This window comes from Malaya genurostris, chromosome 3 (assembly GCF_030247185.1).
Source record: "Malaya genurostris strain Urasoe2022 chromosome 3, Malgen_1.1, whole genome shotgun sequence".
NCBI classification, from domain to species: Eukaryota; Metazoa; Arthropoda; class Insecta; order Diptera; family Culicidae; genus Malaya; species Malaya genurostris.
The window spans coordinates 237171235-237193552 of NC_080572.1; positions in this window are offsets into that span (position 1 = coordinate 237171235).

Consider the following 22318-nt stretch of genomic DNA (forward strand, 5'->3'; position numbering starts at 1 on the left):
TTCAATCGATTATTAGTTATTAGGACTATGTAAAATATTAAACACCGTGGAATTTTTTTTGTTTTTTTTAATTTTGAAATTTACACAAAATTCAAATATCTCAAAAAACATATTTTTGTCGTGAATACGACTTACTTTACTATGGGGCGCCTTTTCAAAATTTACCCTCTGAAAGAGTGATAAGTTTTTCATCGTGAATATCTCATGTTATATCTAATGAATCAACATAATTCTTGCCTCACGCCATCGGAAATATGATCACAATTTTATAATAAAATTTTCAGTTCTGTGACATATTCTCAAATAGTTCAAAATTAAACTTTTCTGAAATGTTTGGTATAAACGAGTATCATAGAAGATAATTCATAAGGCGCGTTTGCCTTTCTCGTATTTTGAAAGCTCATAGCTCAGTGATCTGTAGAAGGATTTATATAATCTAACTACCAATAGAATCGAAAATTTTTAACTTGAACGTGCAACAACATTGAAGTTTTTCAATAGTACACTATTGAAAAACCTGTTTGATTTAAGCCATGAAAGCACTAGCCAATTAGAACGCGAGATGTCTGCATCTATACAAGAGCATCCATATAAAAGTTGAGTGGTTCATTTTTCCTACCATTTGCTGAGCAACTGTTCCCGAAACAAGACACACGAGAGCAACATCGAGGACCTGTCGTCTCACTGTTTCCCGATCTGAATGCACGAGACACCGTCAGCACAATGACACCGAAAATCGGCAGCCAAAAAGTCCAGCAAGGCCCATTGCTGAAACAAGACACACACGAGAACCATATCAGATCTCAATATTTCCTACCAAAAGATTCATCAAGATGGAAGCTAAATTAATTTGCACCGTCACTAACACATTCAATTACGAACGGCAATGCGAAAGCGAAAGTGATGATTTTGAACACATCTTTATACTCGTATACAAATATGCCGCGCGAAACAGAGTTGAATAAATGAAAGAGATGACAAAAAAACAGAGTTGAACAAATGAAAGAGATGAACGAATGTTTCTACTTGATTTGCGCATTCTACTTTCCAGGCGTATCAGAACGGGCTAAACGTAAAGCAATCCTAAATATTTTTTTATCACAGTGATGTGGTCGTCCTGAAAAGGACGGAGTTTTCAACTCCTCATCGTTACGGATGGCCAGATGCAGATGGCGAGGGATGATTTTCGTTTTCTTGTTGTCACGGGCAGCATTACCGGCCAATTCCAACACTTCGGCAGCCAAGTACTCCATCACTGCCGCCAGATAGACCGATGCACCGGCACCGACACGCTCTGCGTTGTTTCCCTTTCGGAGCAGACGATGGATTTCGCCAACTGGGAACTGCAGACCAGCACGGTTCGAGCGGGACTTTGCCTTGCCCTTAACTCTTCCTCCTGTGTGCGTGTTTCTGCGTAAAAATTCCACAAGATGCTGTTAACAGCTCGACAGCCAATTCAGTATTACTGGCTGCTGCTATTTTTTTTTGCCTAAATATCTCTTTATTAATCTTATTTTTGTGTATTACATCAACATTTTACAGTACATCTTTGTTGTTCATACGATTCGTTATTAATAATAGGTGTTTTAGTTACTCTTGTTTTACATACTAATGTTTACTCATAATATTTATTTGTCTGGCTGCTGCTATACTAATTCTCTCTTTTATATCGTCTCACTGTTTCCGAAGACATCATATTAACAAGATATCCAGCTCTCACATTTCCCGAACAAATCATTGGCAACATCCTTTTTTGCGAGCACGTCGCCCTCAGGTGAGTCCGCATCGTATCTCATACATAGAAGTAGGGGAGAGAAATGTCAAATTCGTGCGCGCCAAAATAGCAGGGCTGCGCACCCATACAATTGACATGATATGTTGAATGTGATGCCGTGCGATGGCGTTGTTGAACTGAAGATTGATTTCGCTCCAAGCTGACAGGGTCTGCTGTTTACCATTCTGCGAAGCTGAGGTCCCTACACCGTTACCAGTAGCAGGTATAAAATGAAATGTGATGTGAGAAATAGCGTCATTTAAGTTAAAGCAGCTACTCTGAACGTACGAGACACCGTCAGCTAGATGGCACCGAAAACCGGAAAAAAGGCAGATTTGTACCGTCACTAACACATTCAATTACGAACGGCAATGCGAAAGCGAATGTGATGATGTTGAACACATCTTTATACTAGTATGGAGTCATGTGATGCAGTGTTGCCACATATACAGGTTAATCTGTATTTTATTTATACATACATATATGTACAGATTAATCTGTATTATTGTTATTATTATTATTATCATTATTATTATTACAATGACTTGCATACCGAAGATCGTCGGTACATTTCAGACCAGGTCATTGCAATTGTTTCGTACTGAAATTTCGAGAAGAATCAGATATCTTCGAACTTCATAGCTTCAATAAAAATAAACTACAAATTTGTCGTACCTAGCCTCCTATATTGGCAAATTAAAAAGGAATTGTTTCAAGTTTGGAATATATAGCTATAGAATAGTAGCTGTTTAATGTAACTAATCTGTACTTTAATGTAGGTGCATCGCTTCAAACTCTATTAGAGAAAAAAGGGAAAGCTTGCACAATTCATACAATCAATCAACTAACTGATATTCGGAAAAGTGATGGGAGCGTGCCAGTTTTTTGTATTCACGACATCCAGTTATGTCTGACATTACCCACCCGCCTTTTTTTTATTTGTTGATATGTTGTAGCCAGTGTTGGGAAAATCATGATCAGAAAAAGTTCATACCAAAATCACTCGTGAAAAAATCAGTTCAAGAGATAATTTAAAAAAACACAGTGACTGAAAAAATCACTTCCGATATTTTCATTCATGAAACAAGCATCCACAAAACTTGGGCTTACTGCTGAATAAATTCGCAACTGATAAATAATGACTTCGCTATTTTCGATGCACGTAGGGTGGTCAATATGAACAATAATATTTTTTGCACATTCCAAACAGTGATTATAGCGACGAAAGACTGTTTTAATTCCAGCTTGCTACACAGTACTATTTAGATTAAAACGAATAATAAAACGATATTTTGCATTAATTTGATTCATAGAAGTAACAGGAGCGCAGCATTGTCTCGGCAAGTCTCGGCAAGTCTCGAACATACAGTAGACGCAGTGTTTAAATGGCGCGTTTGAATTTTCATAGCGGTAGTCTGCGCTCCTTTTACTTCTGCGTACGTTTTTCAAGCTAAATGGCATGGCATGGCTAATATATTATAATCAGCTGCATAACATGCTTTGTGATTGTTTTTATTATCATTACAACTATTATAATTCACAACACTTACTGCTTTTATTACTTTTCAAATACATCACCACTATTGATCCACTTATAACCCACCCTACGCACACTGATCATTTTCAAAAAGGTTCAGTTTTTGTTCATCGGAGAATTTATTCATCATGTATTCTGCAAAGGTTTGAGATACAACGGCTAAAAAAATTCATTTCCTAAAAATCCTTTTTCTTAAATTACATCGAGCCGAAAGCCGAAAGCTGATTTTTTGCCATGTGAAGTCAGTTTCAGTGAGAATCGCGTTTAACCCTCAGGGTACGGACTGGGTTACCGTAACCCGAGCGAAATTTGAAAGAAGCGCCATACGAAGAGAAGTCGGCGAGGGGGGTCCGGACCAGGGGGGGAAAAACTTATAGGTACACACTATTAGAGGCCCAAGCGGCAGAGTCAGTCTCCGCTTTGTGTCCGAGCTAGACACATATAAACATTGTGCTCGGGTGTGGTACACCCAGTCCGTATCGAACGTTACAAAATCCAAAATTTTCAAAAAAATTAAGTTTTAATTTTCGTCTGTTTGCCGCTGAGGAATAAAAAGGTAAGTAAGAATACGTACTCTTTACTTAATTTTGTAGGTTCTAACCTCAAAATAACGCGTTGTACATGGTGTAAGCGAAGTATTGTAGTAGATCTCAATCACTTGAACGTACGTCTTATATCGAAATCTTTGCTGCTCGTAGTGAATTATAACTCATTAAATTTTGTTTCTTGTAATTTTTTGTTAAAGAACACGTATTAAAAACATTAATTTTAACCTTTATCATCATAAATCAACGAAACAACGTTTTTTCGCTAACTCAAAAAAACGCGTATTTTCATTTTTCAAAAAAAATATAGTTTTTGGAATTAATCAAAAAACCGTTATGGACATTTGTAAGAACTACTTTTTACCTTTCAAATGCGAGCTATACAATGTTAATATTTTTTTTTTTTTCAAAAAGTTACAGCATTTTGAAAAAAAAAACGTTTTTTACAAAAAAAATTCAAGACCCGTTCACATTTTTCATTATAATTTTTTTTCAATCAGTTAAATGATTAATCTGACAACTCTATTATATTTTTGAGACAATTTCACACAAAATAAAAAAAAATTATTCAAATTGACAAAGTACAGCTCGATATACACCCAATCAAAGTCGCCGGGTTAGGCTAACCCTGTCCGTACTGAACGTAACTTTTTTTTAGTCCGTACCCTGAGGGTTAAAAAAAATCAGTATTGAACTTTTCTGTAGTAAGTTTTGGCATTAAAAATGCCTTACTCTTCACTATATGGGGCCGGGTGTCAATTAAAAGTTTCAAAAATAGTCGCGTAACCTTTTTGTGTCATAATTTTGAACGTTAATAACTCGGTCATTTGTTGATGGATTGTTATAATTTAACAACCAATCGATTCGGAAACTTTTAACTTAAACATGTATGACGACGTCGTTTCAGTATTTCAATAGCATACTATTGAAAAAATGGTTGGAATCGACCTATGTTTTCATCCACCAATCCCTGTTGTACAAAATGACGTCAACTTCTTGTTCGGCATAGGAGGCTTTGCGTCATGCATAAAAAACACCGCATCGTTATGCGTAGTATGAAGAGAAATCTATAAATATAGGCTGCACAATATTTCTTTGCCTAGTTGCTGTTTGACTGTGAATGAAACAAGTAGCTCGTCCAGTGAGCTGATGACTGAATTGTATATGCGTTCACTTGCTGGATTGTCGCTTTTGCATTATGCGTTGGTGAAATTTCCTGTTGTCTGCGCAACACCGTGTTCGCTTGAGTATCTTATATATCATCTAGATATTGAAAAACCGAATCAGCGTGTTTACCGACTCTTTCGAAATATCCCATGTATTTATCACATTTTTGGTCGATTTTACCATTAAAAATGCCTATTATGAGATAACGACATTTGAATATTTCAATTGCATCCCATTGAAAAATTGGTTTGAATTGAGTATTTCATTTTGGTTCCCTGGTAACTATCAGGCCCATTTAAAATTATCGGTGATTGATTTTTCGGATCTAATTTGCAGCGCTTGTTCCTCGATGATTTGTTAATGGATTTTCCTCATTTAAACGAATCCAAAGCTTATTGTAAGCTTAAAAATGTTTTAATTTGTCAACGGATCGGTTTGCATACTTAAATCTCCATTCCCATACGAATAAAACGTGACAATGTGACTGAACAAGTTGTTGTTCCACCAGGAATTAAACGCTTCAAAAGATTCAAAATTAAATTCTGAAATTTAAATTCTTATCTAAAAGCGGCCTCCTCGGTATAGTAGTATAAATGAGTTCCACAGGCTCACATATACAGTACAATTAGATGCAATATCATATAGTATCAAAGATAAACTCAAGGTAAGTTTACCTGCGATTTTACATGTATCGTTTGAATAGGAACCATCGTAGAATTTGGTTAACCGCCAGTTTCAGTTTAAATATTATTTGCTTCAAAACAATAACAATAAGCGTCTGATGGCTACACGCGTTGTATCTATGACAATGTTCATTCATGTGTTAATAACACCAAGTTACAATATGAACAAAATTTCGGAATTTTGTTGCGTATCCATTCCGTATATTCCTAATATGCCAAAGCGAGAATCAATGTAAGTAACTAAATATTTTATGCGGTCTGTTTCACATGTTTTCTTCCTTGTATTGTTGCCATATTATTTACCGAAGATTATCGACGATTTTGAAGAAGGATTAATAAAATTACACTATTACTGATTTTACTGGTACAACATTTTTCGTTCAAATAAATAAAATCTTCTCTTGAATCGGTTAACTGTTTATAAAATAATAAGTTTTTACGTTTCTCGAAAATTATTATCATAAAATAAAATAGTTTCATTTGTTCAGGTTTAAATCTTTAGGTTGTTTGAATCTAAAATTGAGCTTTCAAGTAACTTTGAATTCATCATAATTGACTTCTAGTTTAAGGACGTTATTCAAAAACTTAACAATGTAAAAATTTGTGGAAAGGAATCAAAATTGAAAAGAATCAATTATCAAGAAAGAATCTAATTGTCAATTTTATCATTCGCTAACAATCTAAGCGCTTAAACTAGACCAAGTTTGTAATTATTCAATTGAATAAGTTTTTAGTTTAGTGTATCATCATCATTATCATCTTTATTTTCGTATTAATTATGAAGACACTAGAAACGTTCCATTTTTAATGTTATTGTGCTCGGTATTGTGCTCGGTCGTGTCTTGAATACAACCCTCTAATTTTTTTTTGATCGATGATTTTTACCTTTTTTTATATATAAAAAAATAGGTATAGAATTCGCTCAAACTTTAGAAAATTTTTCCGAGGCCCGGAGGGCCGAATGACATATACCAATCGATTCAGCTCGACGAACTGAGCAAATGTCCGTGTGTGTGTATGTGTGTATGTGTGTGTGTCTGTGTGTGTCTGTATGTGTGTTGTCAACTAAGAGGTCGAGATCTCAGAGATGGCTGGACCGATTTTGATCAAACTAGTTGCAAATGAAAGGTCTCCCCGTCACCCAAAACGCTATGGAATGGTTTTGAGATCGGATGTTTACTTTTTGAGTTATACGAAGTTTTATGTCAAAATTTTCAGTTTTTTGACAGTATCTGTCACAATTGACCTTGAAAACAGAATATATTTTCAGACTTAGATTCCGCACGGTAATACCTATCCAACAAGCCAAAGAAGTTCGACGGGTCAGCTAGTATAATATAATATAATATAATATAATAAAATATAATATATTTTAATCAAACAATAAAACAATATACAAAATAACAGTTAATGTAGAGTGTCAGTTATGATCTTCTATCTTCGTAATACTGCAGGAAGTAGAATATTTCTCTTCCAACAGTAATAATAATATCCACATCTATGAAAATAATATATAATATTATTATTGATGACAAATGAATAATAAAAAACATTATAATATAGTACAATGAAATAATATATAAATAATAGAATAAAAAAAATATATGTTACGATATGCTATGATATATATTACTATGTATAATGGGCTTGAATTTATATGCCATTTCGCATCCTCTCATTCTGCCATCAACGCATTCCATCGACCAATTGTCACCACAGACACACGTGTAGGCATGAGACAGGAAGCTGTGTGAACCAACCTCACCTTGTGACGACCTTGGTATTTAGTTAAAAGATAATATAATAATATTAATAATAATAATAAAAATAATAATAATAATAATAATGATAATAATTATAATAATGATAATAATAATAATAATAATAATAATAATAATAATAATAATAATAATAATAATAATAATAATAATGATAATAATTATAATAATGATAATAATAATAATAATAATAATAATAATAATAATAATAATAATAATAATAATAATAATAATAATAATAATAATAATAATAATAATAATAATAATAATAATAATAATAATAATAATAATAATAATAATAATAATAATAATAATAATAATAATAATAATAATAATAATAATAATAATAATAATAATAATAATAATAATAATAATAATAATAATAATAATAATAATAATAATAATAATAATAATAATAATAATAATAATAATAATAATAATAATAATAATAATAATAATAATAATAATAATAATAATAATAATAATAATAATAATAATAATAATAATAATAATAATAATAATAATAATAATAATAATAATAATAATAATAATAATAATAATAATAATAATAATAATAATAATAATAATAATAATAATAATAATAATAATAATAATAATAATAATAATAATAATAATAATAATAATAATAATAATAATAATAATAATAATAATAATAATAATAATAATAATAATAATAATAATAATAATAATAATAATAATAATAATAATAATAATAATAATAATAATAATAATAATAATAATAATAATAATAATAATAATAATAATAATAATAATAATAATAATAATAATAATAATAATAATAATAATAATAATAATAATAATAATAATAATAATAATAATAATAATAATAATAATAATAATAATAATAATAATAATAATAATAATAATAATAATAATAATAATAATAATAATAATAATAATAATAATAATAATAATAATAATAATAATAATAATAATAATAATAATAATAATAATAATAATAATGATAATAATAATAATAATAATAATAATAATAATAATAATAATAATAATAATAATAATAATAATAATAATAATAATAATAATAATAATAATAATAATAATAATAATAATAATAATAATAATAATAATAATAATAATAATAATAATAATAATAATAATAATAATAATAATAATAATAATAATAATAATAATAATAATAATAATAATAATAATAATAATAATAATAATAATAATAATAATAATAATAATAATAATAATAATAATAATAATAATAATAATAATAATAATAATAATAATAATAATAATAATAATAATAATAATAATAATAATAATAATAATAATAATAATAATAATAATAATAATAATAATAATAATAATAATAATAATAATAATAATAATAATAATAATAATAATAATAATAATAATAATAATAATAATAATAATAATAATAATAATAATAATAATAATAATAATAATAATAATAATAATAATAATAATAATAATAATAATAATAATAATAATAATAATAATAATAATAATAATAATAATAATAATAATAATAATAATAATAATAATAATAATAATAATAATAATAATAATAATAATAATAATAATAATAATAATAATAATAATAATAATAATAATAATAATAATAATAATAATAATAATAATAATAATAATAATAATAATAATAATAATAATAATAATAATAATAATAATAATAATAATAATAATAATAATAATAATAATAATAATAATAATAATAATAATAATAATAATAATAATAATAATAATAATAATAATAATAATAATAATAATAATAATAATAATAATAATAATAATAATAATAATAATAATAATAATAATAATAATAATAATAATAATAATAATAATAATAATAATAATAATAATAATAATAATAATAATAATAATAATAATAATAATAATAATAATAATAATAATAATAATAATAATAATAATAATAATAATAATAATAATAATAATAATAATAATAATAATAATAATAATAATAATAATAATAATAATAATAATAATAATAATAATAATAATAATAATAATAATAATAATAATAATAATAATAATAATAATAATAATAATAATAATAATAATAATAATAATAATAATAATAATAATAATAATAATAATAATAATAATAATAATAATAATAATAATAATAATAATAATAATAATAATAATAATAATAATAATAATAATAATAATAATAATAATAATAATAATAATAATAATAATAATAATAATAATAATAATAATAATAATAATAATAATAATAATAATAATAATAATAATAATAATAATAATAATAATAATAATAATAATAATAATAATAATAATAATAATAATAATAATAATAATAATAATAATAATAATAATAATAATAATAATAATAATAATAATAATAATAATAATAATAATAATAATAATAATAATAATAATAATAATAATAATAATAATAATAATAATAATAATAATAATAATAATAATAATAATAATAATAATAATAATAATAATAATAATAATAATAATAATAATAATAATAATAATAATAATAATAATAATAATAATAATAATAATACTAACTTATAAGCCATTTCGCACCCTCTCATTCTGATACTAACGCTGAAGGCGATAGCACTTAGTCGACGCCGTTCTATTGACCAAATGTCATCATAGACGCTCGGGGAGGCATGAGATAGGAACTTGTGAGGACTTAGTTATCTCATCATTTGACCTACTTTTGTTCAAAGCCGCGTAATGGTTATTTTATTTTTTCTCAAAAGTGGCTTTCGGAATGCTATTCTAACAATAACAAAATTAAATATATATGAATACATTCAGATGTAACCATCTGACCTAATAAAAGTCGTTTTCATTGAATCAAAATAGACGAAAATGACGATAAATAAATGACACTCCTAGCTCCGCTTGTAACGAATGAAAACGAGATCCATGCCTAGTCAACGACATAAGCGGAACAGCAGTTTCAAAAATGTGTTCTTTCTTTCATTCACCCTTTCAGTCATTTGGGGTTTTCAGTGCAGTGTCGATATTCAACCGAAGCTCCGAGAATCGAGAATGACAGAAAACGGTTCACAATGATTTTTAGCTGTTGGTGCTCGTATCTACAGTAAAGGGTGTTTTTTTAAGAACTTGCTGATCTGAAATTTAAATAAAACACTTGCCAAATTTTGAATTGGCCAAATTGTTTCTATATGGTAGTTAATTTTTTGGTATTTAATATTGAAATATGATTTCAGTCGTATGGCCCACGACTATTTTGCACAAAGGTTATTCTGGATGTCCAATTTTCGAAGTATGTGAACGAAGCTTCGTAGCAACTAAGGCCGCACTAACCCATGGGGGTTAGATATCTTTAGGATCGAACTAGCCAAAGAAGTATATGTTGGGGAAGCTTATGACAACAATTTGCAACTGGTACATTGATTTGTTTTGTAGGTGATATTCAATAATTTAGCAAGCAACCGTAAATAATTACCCAGGTAGCAAACATCGTACTAGCAATGTATTTCTTCACTCTTCTCGCAACGATTGTGCGATTGAAAAAGCGCTACATGCAACAAGTTTCTTTTTTGTTATGTTTCATATCAGTAATATTTGTTAAGTAGAAACGGAAAATGAAACTACTCAAATGAACTTATTGTAGAAGCAGTTAAATAAACCGATGTGAAACTTACCCCTTTTAGGTTTTTGGTTTGGTTTCACAAGTAGTAATATGAATGATTTTCAATTTTTTTACAAAAACATGTAAAATCATGTATCAAACATATTTAACAAGAATAACCGTTCTGTAGCAATTGTGCAACATGCCAATTTTAACACAAGCTTTAATTGCTACTTGGGTAGTGCTCGTGAACAGAATGAAATCTAGATATGCAAACAAAGTAAGATTAAATGCAAAATCTCAACTATGCTTCTTTGAACAGTTGAATATAGAGGCACCTCAAGAGACAAAATAACCTTTACTTTATCGTTTCGTATGAGAAATTATTAAAAATTTTCTGCAATTTTCTAATTAGCTCGAAATGACATCTAAGCTGCCATAAATTAGTAAAATTATTGCTAGTAATAATTGACATGAGTCGAAGTTTAGAATACCAAAATCATTGGCAGCTCTGCAAATCTCAACAAATGAAGTCTAACTGCGCTTGACGTTTATTGAAAAAAATGCTATTGAGCCGTGGTTTCCCTCTGGTCTAGACTAGCTCAACAGAAGGGCAGCTCTGCGGCTTGGAGAATGTAGGCAGAATGGAGCTATTTTGTATAAATTTTAGATACTATTTACAGTTAAACGTCACAATTTTTCATTACATCGATGAAAGAATGAGTATTGAAATTCGACTGATTATCTCTGCAGACGTTATTTTGGTTTTGTCTACGGATGTCGTAGTATCGATTGATTAATCGAGTAATCTATTAGTTACCCAGATAATGGAGTAAAATTTAATCGAATAGTTTGAAAATTATACTCGTTTATTGACTAATCGAGTAATTAGAAAAATCCGACATCCCTAGTTTCGTTTTGTCGTACGGGAATGATTGACGTTGGCATTGATACTCTCTTTTATTGCTATGAGAGACGTAAAGTCTTCGTCTCTCTTCGTTTGATTTGGTCCTGAGGTCCTGAGACATGTGTTACAGAAACAACAAGACAGTAAAAGTAAAGAAATGTATTTTTTTCCATAAATACGTTTATTTCTTAAGGCAATTTATATAAGTTTCTCTTCGCCGTAGCATCACTTTTACATAGAATTCTGATCCTAATATAATACTAATATAGACACAACGATTTGAGTTTAATAAAACATATTCTTCTTATTTTTGCCTTTCTCATGTAGAAAGGTTATGCAATCACTGTGAAAACCGACTTTTGAACCGAGGCCCGGAGGGCCAAGTGTCAAATACCATTCGACTCAGTTCGTCGAGTACGCAAAATGTCTGTGTGTGTGTATGCGTGTATGTAACGTTTTTTTGCACTAACTTTTCTCGGAGATGGCTGAACCGATTTTCACAAACTTAGATTCAAATGAAAGGTCTTGTGGTCCCATACAAAATTCCTGAATATAATTTGGATCCGACTTCCGGTTCCGGAATTATGGGGTAAAATGTGCAATAAATTGTTAAAATAAGTGCACTAATTTTTCTCATAGATGGCTGAACCGATTTTCACAAACTTAGGTTCAAATGAAATGTCTTAAGGTCCCATACAAAATTCCTGAATTTTATTTGAATCCGACTTCTGGTTCGGGAATTATGGGGTAAAATGTGCAAAAAAAAAGAAAATATGTGTTCTAATTTTTCTCATAGATGGCGCGACCGATTTTCACAAACTTAGATTCAAATGAAAGGTCCTGTGGTCCCATGCGTAATTCCTGAATTTCATGCGGATCCGACTTCCGGATCCGGAAATATAGGGTAAAGTGTGTTAAAAATTGTATACCATCACTGAAAATGGGGAAAAACCTTTAAAAAAATTCTAAATCGACCTCAAATCTTTTCCAATTGATAGTCAGTAGACGGTCAAACAAACCGATTTCGGTTATTCTTTCAAGAATCGCAGAGAATTATTTTGAAGAATACCACAGTATTATGTATGATAGTATGATTGATATGAGAAAGGCATCATTACACCACTAGGTGGATTAAAACAGGTTTTTAAATATCATATTAGGTATTTCGTTATTTATTATTAAATTTACTTAAGAACATTATTTGAACCCACTGATTAACTGCTATAAATTATAATATAAGCTGAACTTTTTATACATTTTGTTGTTAATTTCGTAACCTATTCTGGGTTGGTTTTTATCAGCACATCATTTTTATTAAAATTTTGCTATTGGATGAACTAATGGACGCAGTAGGAGTCGGAACTAACCCTCAAAAGGGTCAATTATTAAATTGAAACTTCAATTGTATTTATGAAATGATAAAGAAGTTTCATGTAAGAGAAGTCACGACAAGCAAGAATGTCTCGAAATGGGACATTGGATAGTCTACCTTGGGTACGCAAGGAATTTATTAGTTGAGATCTGACATCACGATACTCCACGCATGTCCAAACGACATGATCAATATCGCGATAAACTTCGCCACAAGCACAATGATTAGTCTCGGTAAGTCCAATTCGAAGGAGATGTGCATCTAACGTGTAGTGATTGGACATGAGTCTGGACATCACACGAATGAAGTCCCTACTCACATCCAGTCCCCTGAACTATGCCTTTGTCGATATTTTAGGAATAATTGAGTGCATCCACCGTCCCAGATCGTCTCTATCCCAAGAAGCTTGCCAGCTGGCAAGTGTTCTTTGGTGAGTCGCGCTATAAAGAAATGTAATACAATAACAGTTCCAATGAAAAAGTTTAAAGTGTCTGTTAAAAACACCCGTAAAAGGCACACCGAGATTTAGGTACATAAGCAATCTTCAGTAGCATTATTTTTTATCTTTGCGCCCCTCCCGAAACGAAATCCTGGGTGCGGGCTATTGCTAAGATTTTCACCAAACATTGCATTCAATGTGGCGGGTGAAGTATTCGAAATCATTTTCAAAATAATTTTAATATGTCTTGATGTTTCAGGAATCAGGAATCAGAACAAATTGGCTCAAATGGCACGTTCCCCTTGATATTTGGAGATTTGTGCCTTGCCATCAATTTGTTTTTAGCATCATTTTCCCGATGTATAAGAGGGAAGGATTGAAAGGAAATGGTAAGGGTTGGACTAGGAGGATGGGAAAAATTTACGACACAAAAACACATAAATACAGAAGTAAATTCTGCACCCCTAAGGGATGCTGAACAATCTGCTGAGGATCACATTTAGTGGAAGCAGAAGTAAATTCTGAACCTCTACGAGGTCCCGAACAGTCTGCTGTTAATAAAACCTCCAACCCCCGAGAGGATTTAGAGATCTTACAAAAGCGACACCATTCTGCACTCCCGGAAGAATGCAGAACGACTCGCAGTATGTACGAGCAGAAGTAAATTCGGTACCCCCCAAAGGATGCCAAACAATCTGCTAAACCCTATTTAAGGTGAATACAGAAGGGATTCATTCACTCCAGGAAGAACGATGAACCCTTCTGACTATAGCTCCTTACCACATTGGGTGAGAAACGAGAGAATATCCTCCAATTTTAGCTCCGCATACACAGACTCAACCATGTATGGAGAACCAAAAACCCGGATACGTAGCTGCGTCAATGCGGGACAGTTACATATCAGATGATATGAAGTACCATAATCGCATTCACACAAATCACACGAATAATACTCAGCACGTTGAATAGTAGCCATGTGATAATTGAGTTTGCAATGTCCAGTCAGAGCTCTGACCAGAATACTGCAATGATGCTTGGAGAAATGCAGTAGACACTTTGACATTTTCAGATTTAAATCTGGTAGAAATACTTTTGTCTGAGCGCAAGTTTGCAAGCTGCGCCAGTAGCTGGCATGTTTGGATGCAGCCCAAGAATGAATCTTGTGCTTTATCCAACTAGTTGAAAGTGGTAAAGCTGGTTCAGGACCAACGAAATCATTCGTTGCACCAGCTCTAGCCAACTCATCAGCCCATTCATTTCCAGTAATACCAGAATGGCCGGGTACCCATAAGAAGTAAACAGCATTTGAAATGCTGAGGTCTTCAATTTGAGTTCGACATGCGATCACTAGATTCGACCGTGAGTCATTCGAACTGAGTGCTTTTAAGGCTGCCTGACTGTCGGAACAAAAATAAATTCGTTTACCACAGATCCTCTGCTGAAGTGCCGATTGTACTCCACACTGAATCGCGTAGATTTCTGCTTGGAACACAGTACAGTATCTACCAAGTGAATGAGACTGCTCCAGCCTCATTTCCCGACAGTAGACACCAGCACCAGCACGACCATTCAACAGAGAACCGTCCGTATAACAAACTATGTGTTCATCAAGTTGTCGTTCCAGACAACCAGACAACCATTCTTCACGAAGAGGATAGCTCACATGGAATGTTTTGAAAGGAAAACTGCATGTGAGAGTTAGGTCACTAGGAGCGAGTAAATACTCATCCCACGTAACCATTTGAGACCACAAGCGAGTGTGCTGGTAGCATAATCTAATGGGTTACTGTTCCAAAGCCCTGTAACCCTAAGACGGCATGCACAAGACAACGCTTCTTGTTTTAGGAACACATCCAGTGGTTTAATACACAGTAGCGCCTCTAGAGCAGCATTAGGAGTTGTCGTGAATGCTCCTGTCATCGCCATTAGGACCATCCTTTGGAGATGATTTAGCTTTGACTGAACTGTCGCGACTTCTCCTTTCTGCCACCATACAAGACATCCATATGATAAAATTGGTCTAACAATAGTTGTGTAGATCCAATGAATGTATCTGGGTTTGAGTCCCCATGATTTTCCAAAAGCTCGTCTGCATTGGCCGAAAGCCATGCAAGCTCGTTTAATCCTGAAGTCAATGTGAGCAGACCAATTCAGTTTTGAGTCAAGAATAACCCCGACGTATTTAACTTGATCGACCACAGTGACCTCTGAACCGAAGAACTGTAACGGACGAGCTCCTTTGATTATCCTACGATGAGTGAAAAGCACCATTGATGTTTTGCCCGGATTTACAGATAATCCAACCTGACAACACATTGTTAAACAGATCGTAGGGCTTGTTGCATTAAATCAAAGAGAGTGTTAATGCTTATACCGGTCAGCAATATATGATAATCGTCGGCAAAACCATAAGTCGGAAATCCAAGGTTATTAAGTTTCCTTAACAAACCATCAGCGACTAGGTTCCATAAAAGTGGGGATAGTACACCACCTTGAGGACACCTACAGACACTCAGCTTTCTAATCTCTGCTTGCCGAAGCGATGAACAAAGAAGTCGATTGCTAAGCATTGCGTGTATCCAATTTGTGATACTTGAAGGTATGCCATGACCACGGGCTGCTTCCAGAATTGAATTGAAAGACACGTTATCAAAGGCACCTTCATTATCTAGGAAAACTCCCAAGCAAGATTGCTTTTGTGAGAAAGCTTTTTCAATGTTGTACACAACATCATGTAACAGGGTTGTAGTGGACTTTCCACGCTGGTAAGCATGTTGCATTCCATGTAGCGGATGCACGCCCAGACTAACATTTCTGATATAGTGATCGACTATGCGTTCCACTGTTTTAAGAAGAAATGAGCTAAGACTGATAGGCCTGAAACTCTTCGCTTCCTCATAAGTGTCGCGACCGCCTTTGGGAATAAATTTGACAATTATTTCCTGCCAGGCTCTTGGAATATATCCTGTCGCAAGACTAAAAGTAAGTATTTTCTTCAAAACATGTTTGAAATGTTCATACCCTTTCTGCAGTAACACTGGGAAAACTCCATCCTTTCCAGGAGACTTGTACGGAGCAAAACTCTCAACTGCCCATTTGACCGATTCAATCGTCACAACGCTTCGAGCAAGGGCCCAAGAATCGTAACTACCTGAAAAAGTCTCGGGAAGAGCTGTCGGTGATGGATCCATACATCCTGGAAAGTGAGTGTTAAAAAGATAGTGAAGTACATCACCTTCATCAGACAAGTGTTCACCATCTGAAGTTCTTAAGAAACTGACATTAAAGTCCTTAGACTTCGAAAGTAACTTATTTAATCTGCTAGCCTCGTTGAGACTAGAGACATTTGTGCAGAGGCTTTTCCAACCACTTCGCTCAGACGATCGAAGAGCATTTTTGTAAGCCCTTCGAGCCGACACGAATGCCCCCGACCCATCTCTGCGTCGGTGGTTCCAAGCTCTTCTGCATAGTTTCCTTAGTCTAGCAAGTTCAGCATTCCACCAAGAAGTTCCTCTAGTAGCTCGCACAATCCGAAGTGGACAAGCCTCTTCATATGCTGCAACTATGAGTGAATTTGTCTCGTCGACAACATTTTCCAAATCAATTGGGGTTTCAATTGTTGGTTGGTACCCGTAAAATCTAGTCGCCAAGCCCTCTTCATAGAGGTCCCAGTTTGTAGATTTGGGATTACGATATGTGATAATATCAAATTTAACGTTTGAATGATCAAAGAATATGTACTTATGATCAGACAACGAAGGTTCGAGCTCATCGGAGACGAGCCAATTCACCAACTCATGCGCAATTCTATCAGAGCAGAGAGTTACGTCCAAAACCTCCTCTCTTCCAGATCTCGCAAAAGTTGGGCGGTTTCCTGCATTGACTATGTGCAGGTTTGTACTGCTCACGAATTCCATCATATCAGAGCCTCTCGAATTTATATCTGTGCTGTCCCAAATGATATGGTGAGCATTTATGTCACTGCCGATTACAAGCGGTAAATCACTCTTGCAGCAGTATGATACAACCTTTTTGAAATCATCGCTTGGCGAAGGTTGATTATGCGGCAAATATGCCGAACAATAGACATATTTCCTGTCTATGCCATCAACAGTCATACCAACTGTGACAGCACAAATATCCCGAGTTGTGAGCTCCGATATGAGAGAAACATCGAGAGCACTATTTGCAAGTATGCATGCTCGAGGCATTTCACGTGGATTAGTCATACCGATCTTGTTGAAGGCAACAAAGACTGGGTTTAACAATTTTCCAACGTAGAAGTTTCCCTTTTGGAAATATGGTTCTTGAACCAAAGCTATAGAAGCTTTACCTTCTTGCAGAAGTCTGGATAGATTCATAGTTGCTGTACGTTTATGCTGAAGATTGATTTGTGCCACTCTAACCATTATCAATTAGAGTAACGAACATTCCACCTCCAGCACCAACCGCACAACAACTACAAGAAACCAAATATATTGGCTTATAATCGCCTATAGCGAACCATGTAAGGATTTTTTTAAATGTTTTAATCATTAAAATTCCACGAGTTGCGAAGAAAGAAGTCGTCCACTGTGCCAGAGCTTCGCTTAACACAGTAAGGGAAAACCCCAAGATATTCCGTTCACGACTGCATTGTTTAACCTCCTGCAGCCATTCAGTCATCGGCACGGAAATACACCTTGACTTAGGAGTTCCTATTTTTGTGGCCTTTTATGACATGGAACAGGAAACCAGTGGATCAATTCTTGGTAAAAAATAACTCAGCCGGAAGCCACACGGCTTACCTGTTTGGTGGACTTATACCACCGGTACAGGTGGACCGTAGCGTTATTCTTAGCCAGTTGGGAAACCGCTACCGACACTACACGGCTATCTAGGCTGCTCAGAGAGGGAAGTTGACATTGATGGTCAACTTCCATGGATGGCCGAGCAGCCGTAAATTGAAGACAATTATAATGACATCACAAAGCATGTTTCATGCACCAGTTTCAAAAATGAATTTCATACGGAAAAATAACAGCCTGGTGGAAGGGCGCTCTACCAAATACAACATAGAAATCAATATAGCTTCTCAGCAGAGGGCTGGTGCAAACGCTGCACGAAATCCTGCACTTCTGTTACATCTATAAATCAAATCCATGCTAAATAGCGTTTAATTAGGTTTAACATTTAGAATGTATTTTTTTCGCTGTAATTGCATTGCATGTTGCTTTTGAGTAAGGAGTGTATCGAAAATAAGCTATCCACAAATTTTTCTTTCAAATTATGATAAAAAACGATATTTTATTCAAACTAAAAATTGATCCTTTATTGTACGAGGTTAAACTAGAGCATAATGAAAACCGGATGAAACGTAAGATATTCCTTCACGAATTGTCGTAATTTTGATCGAACGCTCTTCATCAAGTTCCGGACAAGTGTTGCATCGCATATTTTGGACGCTTGAGTCCAAATTTTTTTGAACTCCTGCATGTTCCCAGCTGCCTTACCAGTTTTCTTGAAGGCCCTCTTCACGATTGCCCAGTAACGTTCGATGGGTCGAAGCTGAGGGCAATTTGATGGATTGATATTTTTCTCAACGAAATTTATACTCTTTTTCGTAAGCCAATTGAGTGTGGTTTTGGCATAGTGAGCCGACGTTAAATCCGGCCAAAACAGTAGAGGTGTACTATGCTTCTTATATAAAGGCAGCAATCTCTTCTAGAGATACTTAGATCGATAGATTTCTTCATTTATAGTTCCGGTAGTGTCAAAAATGGTTGACTTCAAACCACAGGAACATATTGCATGCCATATCAGTACTTTTCGACCGAATTTCTCCACTTGAATCGACCTGTCCGCATTGCTCACATCCTCCCTAACGACGACAGTAAAGTATTGTGGACCTGGAAGGGTTTTTGAGTCCTTCTTTACATAAGTCTCATCGTCCATCAAAACGCATGCATCCGGACACTGCAAAAGACGCGAATACAATTTCCGGGCCCTTGGTGCTATTCGCTTCTTCTGTTCTACACATTGTTTCGAGATTTTCTGCTTCTTGTAGGTTTTCAGGTGATTTCGCCTCTTGATACGCTGGAACATTCCGACACTCGTTCCTGCTTTTCTGGCCAAATCACATATTGACATTGATTTGTTCTTCATGATTAAAGATACCACTTTCTGGGACAGTTTCGGGTTTTCAGCCTCTTCCTGGTAGCTCATCCAAAGAACAGTGTTCCCCAAACTTATTAATGATAGTTTTAACACTGGCAAGATGAATTTCAAACCGCTTCGCCAATGTTCGCATAGTAATACCCTTCTTACTTAGCCATGTGTCCAGAACCTTAATTTTCACTTCGTTTTCAATATGCGACATTTCGAAAACGCAAAATTTCAACCGCACAAACAAGTAAACAAACGAAAGCTGACAGCCGAACGAAATGTGCGCAATACGAAAACCTCTGTGCCGGAACTGCTTGGGAAGTAGCTACCGAAAGGGTTTTGGAAACGTTCAGTTTTCCGATATTGAGAATCGATAATCGAAGTAAGGGCTGATGTCCAGTAGGAGATTGCTTAGTTCCTAACATCCTTTTCTAGACAATTTCAGCCTAGAGGGCGTGTGGCATTCGGTGGCAAAAATTATCGATAAGAATAGATTCTTTAGGTTCCCGCTTCCATGTCTACAGCAACATTTCATTATTATTTTATTGTTTCCTGCTTTCAGTCACTAGATTTTGTTGTTAATGAAAAGCCGTTAATGTTATTATCTCTGTTAGTGATAAAGAATACTTCAAGATAAATTCATTAAATATTCTGAATAACTGGCTACCTAGATCAATCTGGCCTCAATTTGAAATATTTATTAAACTCACAAATAGTTGTAACGTACGACTGATTAAAAAAAAAGAGTTATAAACGCAAAACGCAGTGAGCGACACTCCGGTGCTTCATGATGGAAAACTACTAGATGAAAACAAACCTTCTTTCTTCTATTTTCCAATGCTGTGTTCGGTTTTTCCAGCCATTGTTTGGTTCCAGTGATTTTTGTCTCACAATTGTAGTGCGCTAAGCAGCCCAACCAAAAACCCAGTGAATACTATCCGGATTGCCATTTATCCTACAAACCCGGCATCTCCTATCCGGTAGACAACAACAGCAAAAAAACAAAAAAAAAAAAAAAAAAACCACATCCGCATTCACCAGTGGCAATGGAAAGGATCCGAACACAAGCAAAGTGAAAGCTCGAAAACAGGAGAGAAAAAAAATAATTCTGTGCAAAACTAATATGGTGGAAAATATTGTTTATCGATGGATTTATTGTTTCGGTTCGTGACGAGATTGAAATTGACAGTCGCTGGGAAAACAGTATTTGCAAGGACACCGTTGCGAGCGTGCCGGGGCGAGCAGCGAGCAGCGAAAGACCATCGCGACAGTTAAATGTCGAACGCAACGGGAAAATATGGCTTGGGAAGCCGAGCACGGACACGGAGTTTCTAGTTTCCGTGAACAAAACACAACACCGCTTCTGTCAGAGGCGAAACCAACCCACCACCCCACGCTCATCAATCTGCATAGTAGGCCAGCGATGAATTGTCGCATAGATTTACTATTTTTTTTATTTTGCGGGTGCAAACAACTCGAAACGATGCTAGTTAACTGCATCGTTGGTGTAACTTTCCAATTTGCATGGATTTCTCCTTTTTGCCGGTTTAAAAAAAAGGATACCATTGACATGAGGTCGCTGGGCGTACCTGAAGTTTATCTAATCAACTGAATTTCCCGACACGGTTCTGGCCCTGATAGCTGAGTATAAAAAGCTCTGGAAAAAAACAGAAACTTGTTACTCAATGTTTCAGTGGTACATTTTTTTATTTCAACCGGCAAACACTGTTTAAATACTGATGGAGGATCTCTACATTGTCGGTGTCACTAATTGGACTGGATGTGTGATGAAATAGCAACGTACGGGCTATTGTTGAACAGGGTACAATGCGAGACTTTGCGGGTTACATTCCAGAAGATACGCTATTATTACCGGGTACAGATGAAATGAAGCCCACAGAATGTGGGTATTTTACGTTCCGAATTGTTGCTCATTAAATGTGGCAAATTGTTGTACGGCCAATATGTCATATCGATACCAATTATTGATGAATAGAACAGGTTATTATATTTGATATAATACACACGAGTACGAGTTCTATTTGTCAAGGATTCGAAGGCTTCCGTAGCATGCGAAGGAGTTTTCCCGGGACAAATTGGGCTGACGGGACTGATTCTTTTTGGTAACAGTAATTTTCAGCGGAAAGTGATGTTTCTTAGAAATTTTGGAAATTGTTTGTATATGGGAATCTAGCGGAGTTCATTCTAAAGCATGAAAATGAAAATTAGAGTTTGGATTACCTTTTTAACAGCTGATCGCGACAGATGAACTCAGGCAAAATGATCTTCAAAAGTCATAAGAACGAAT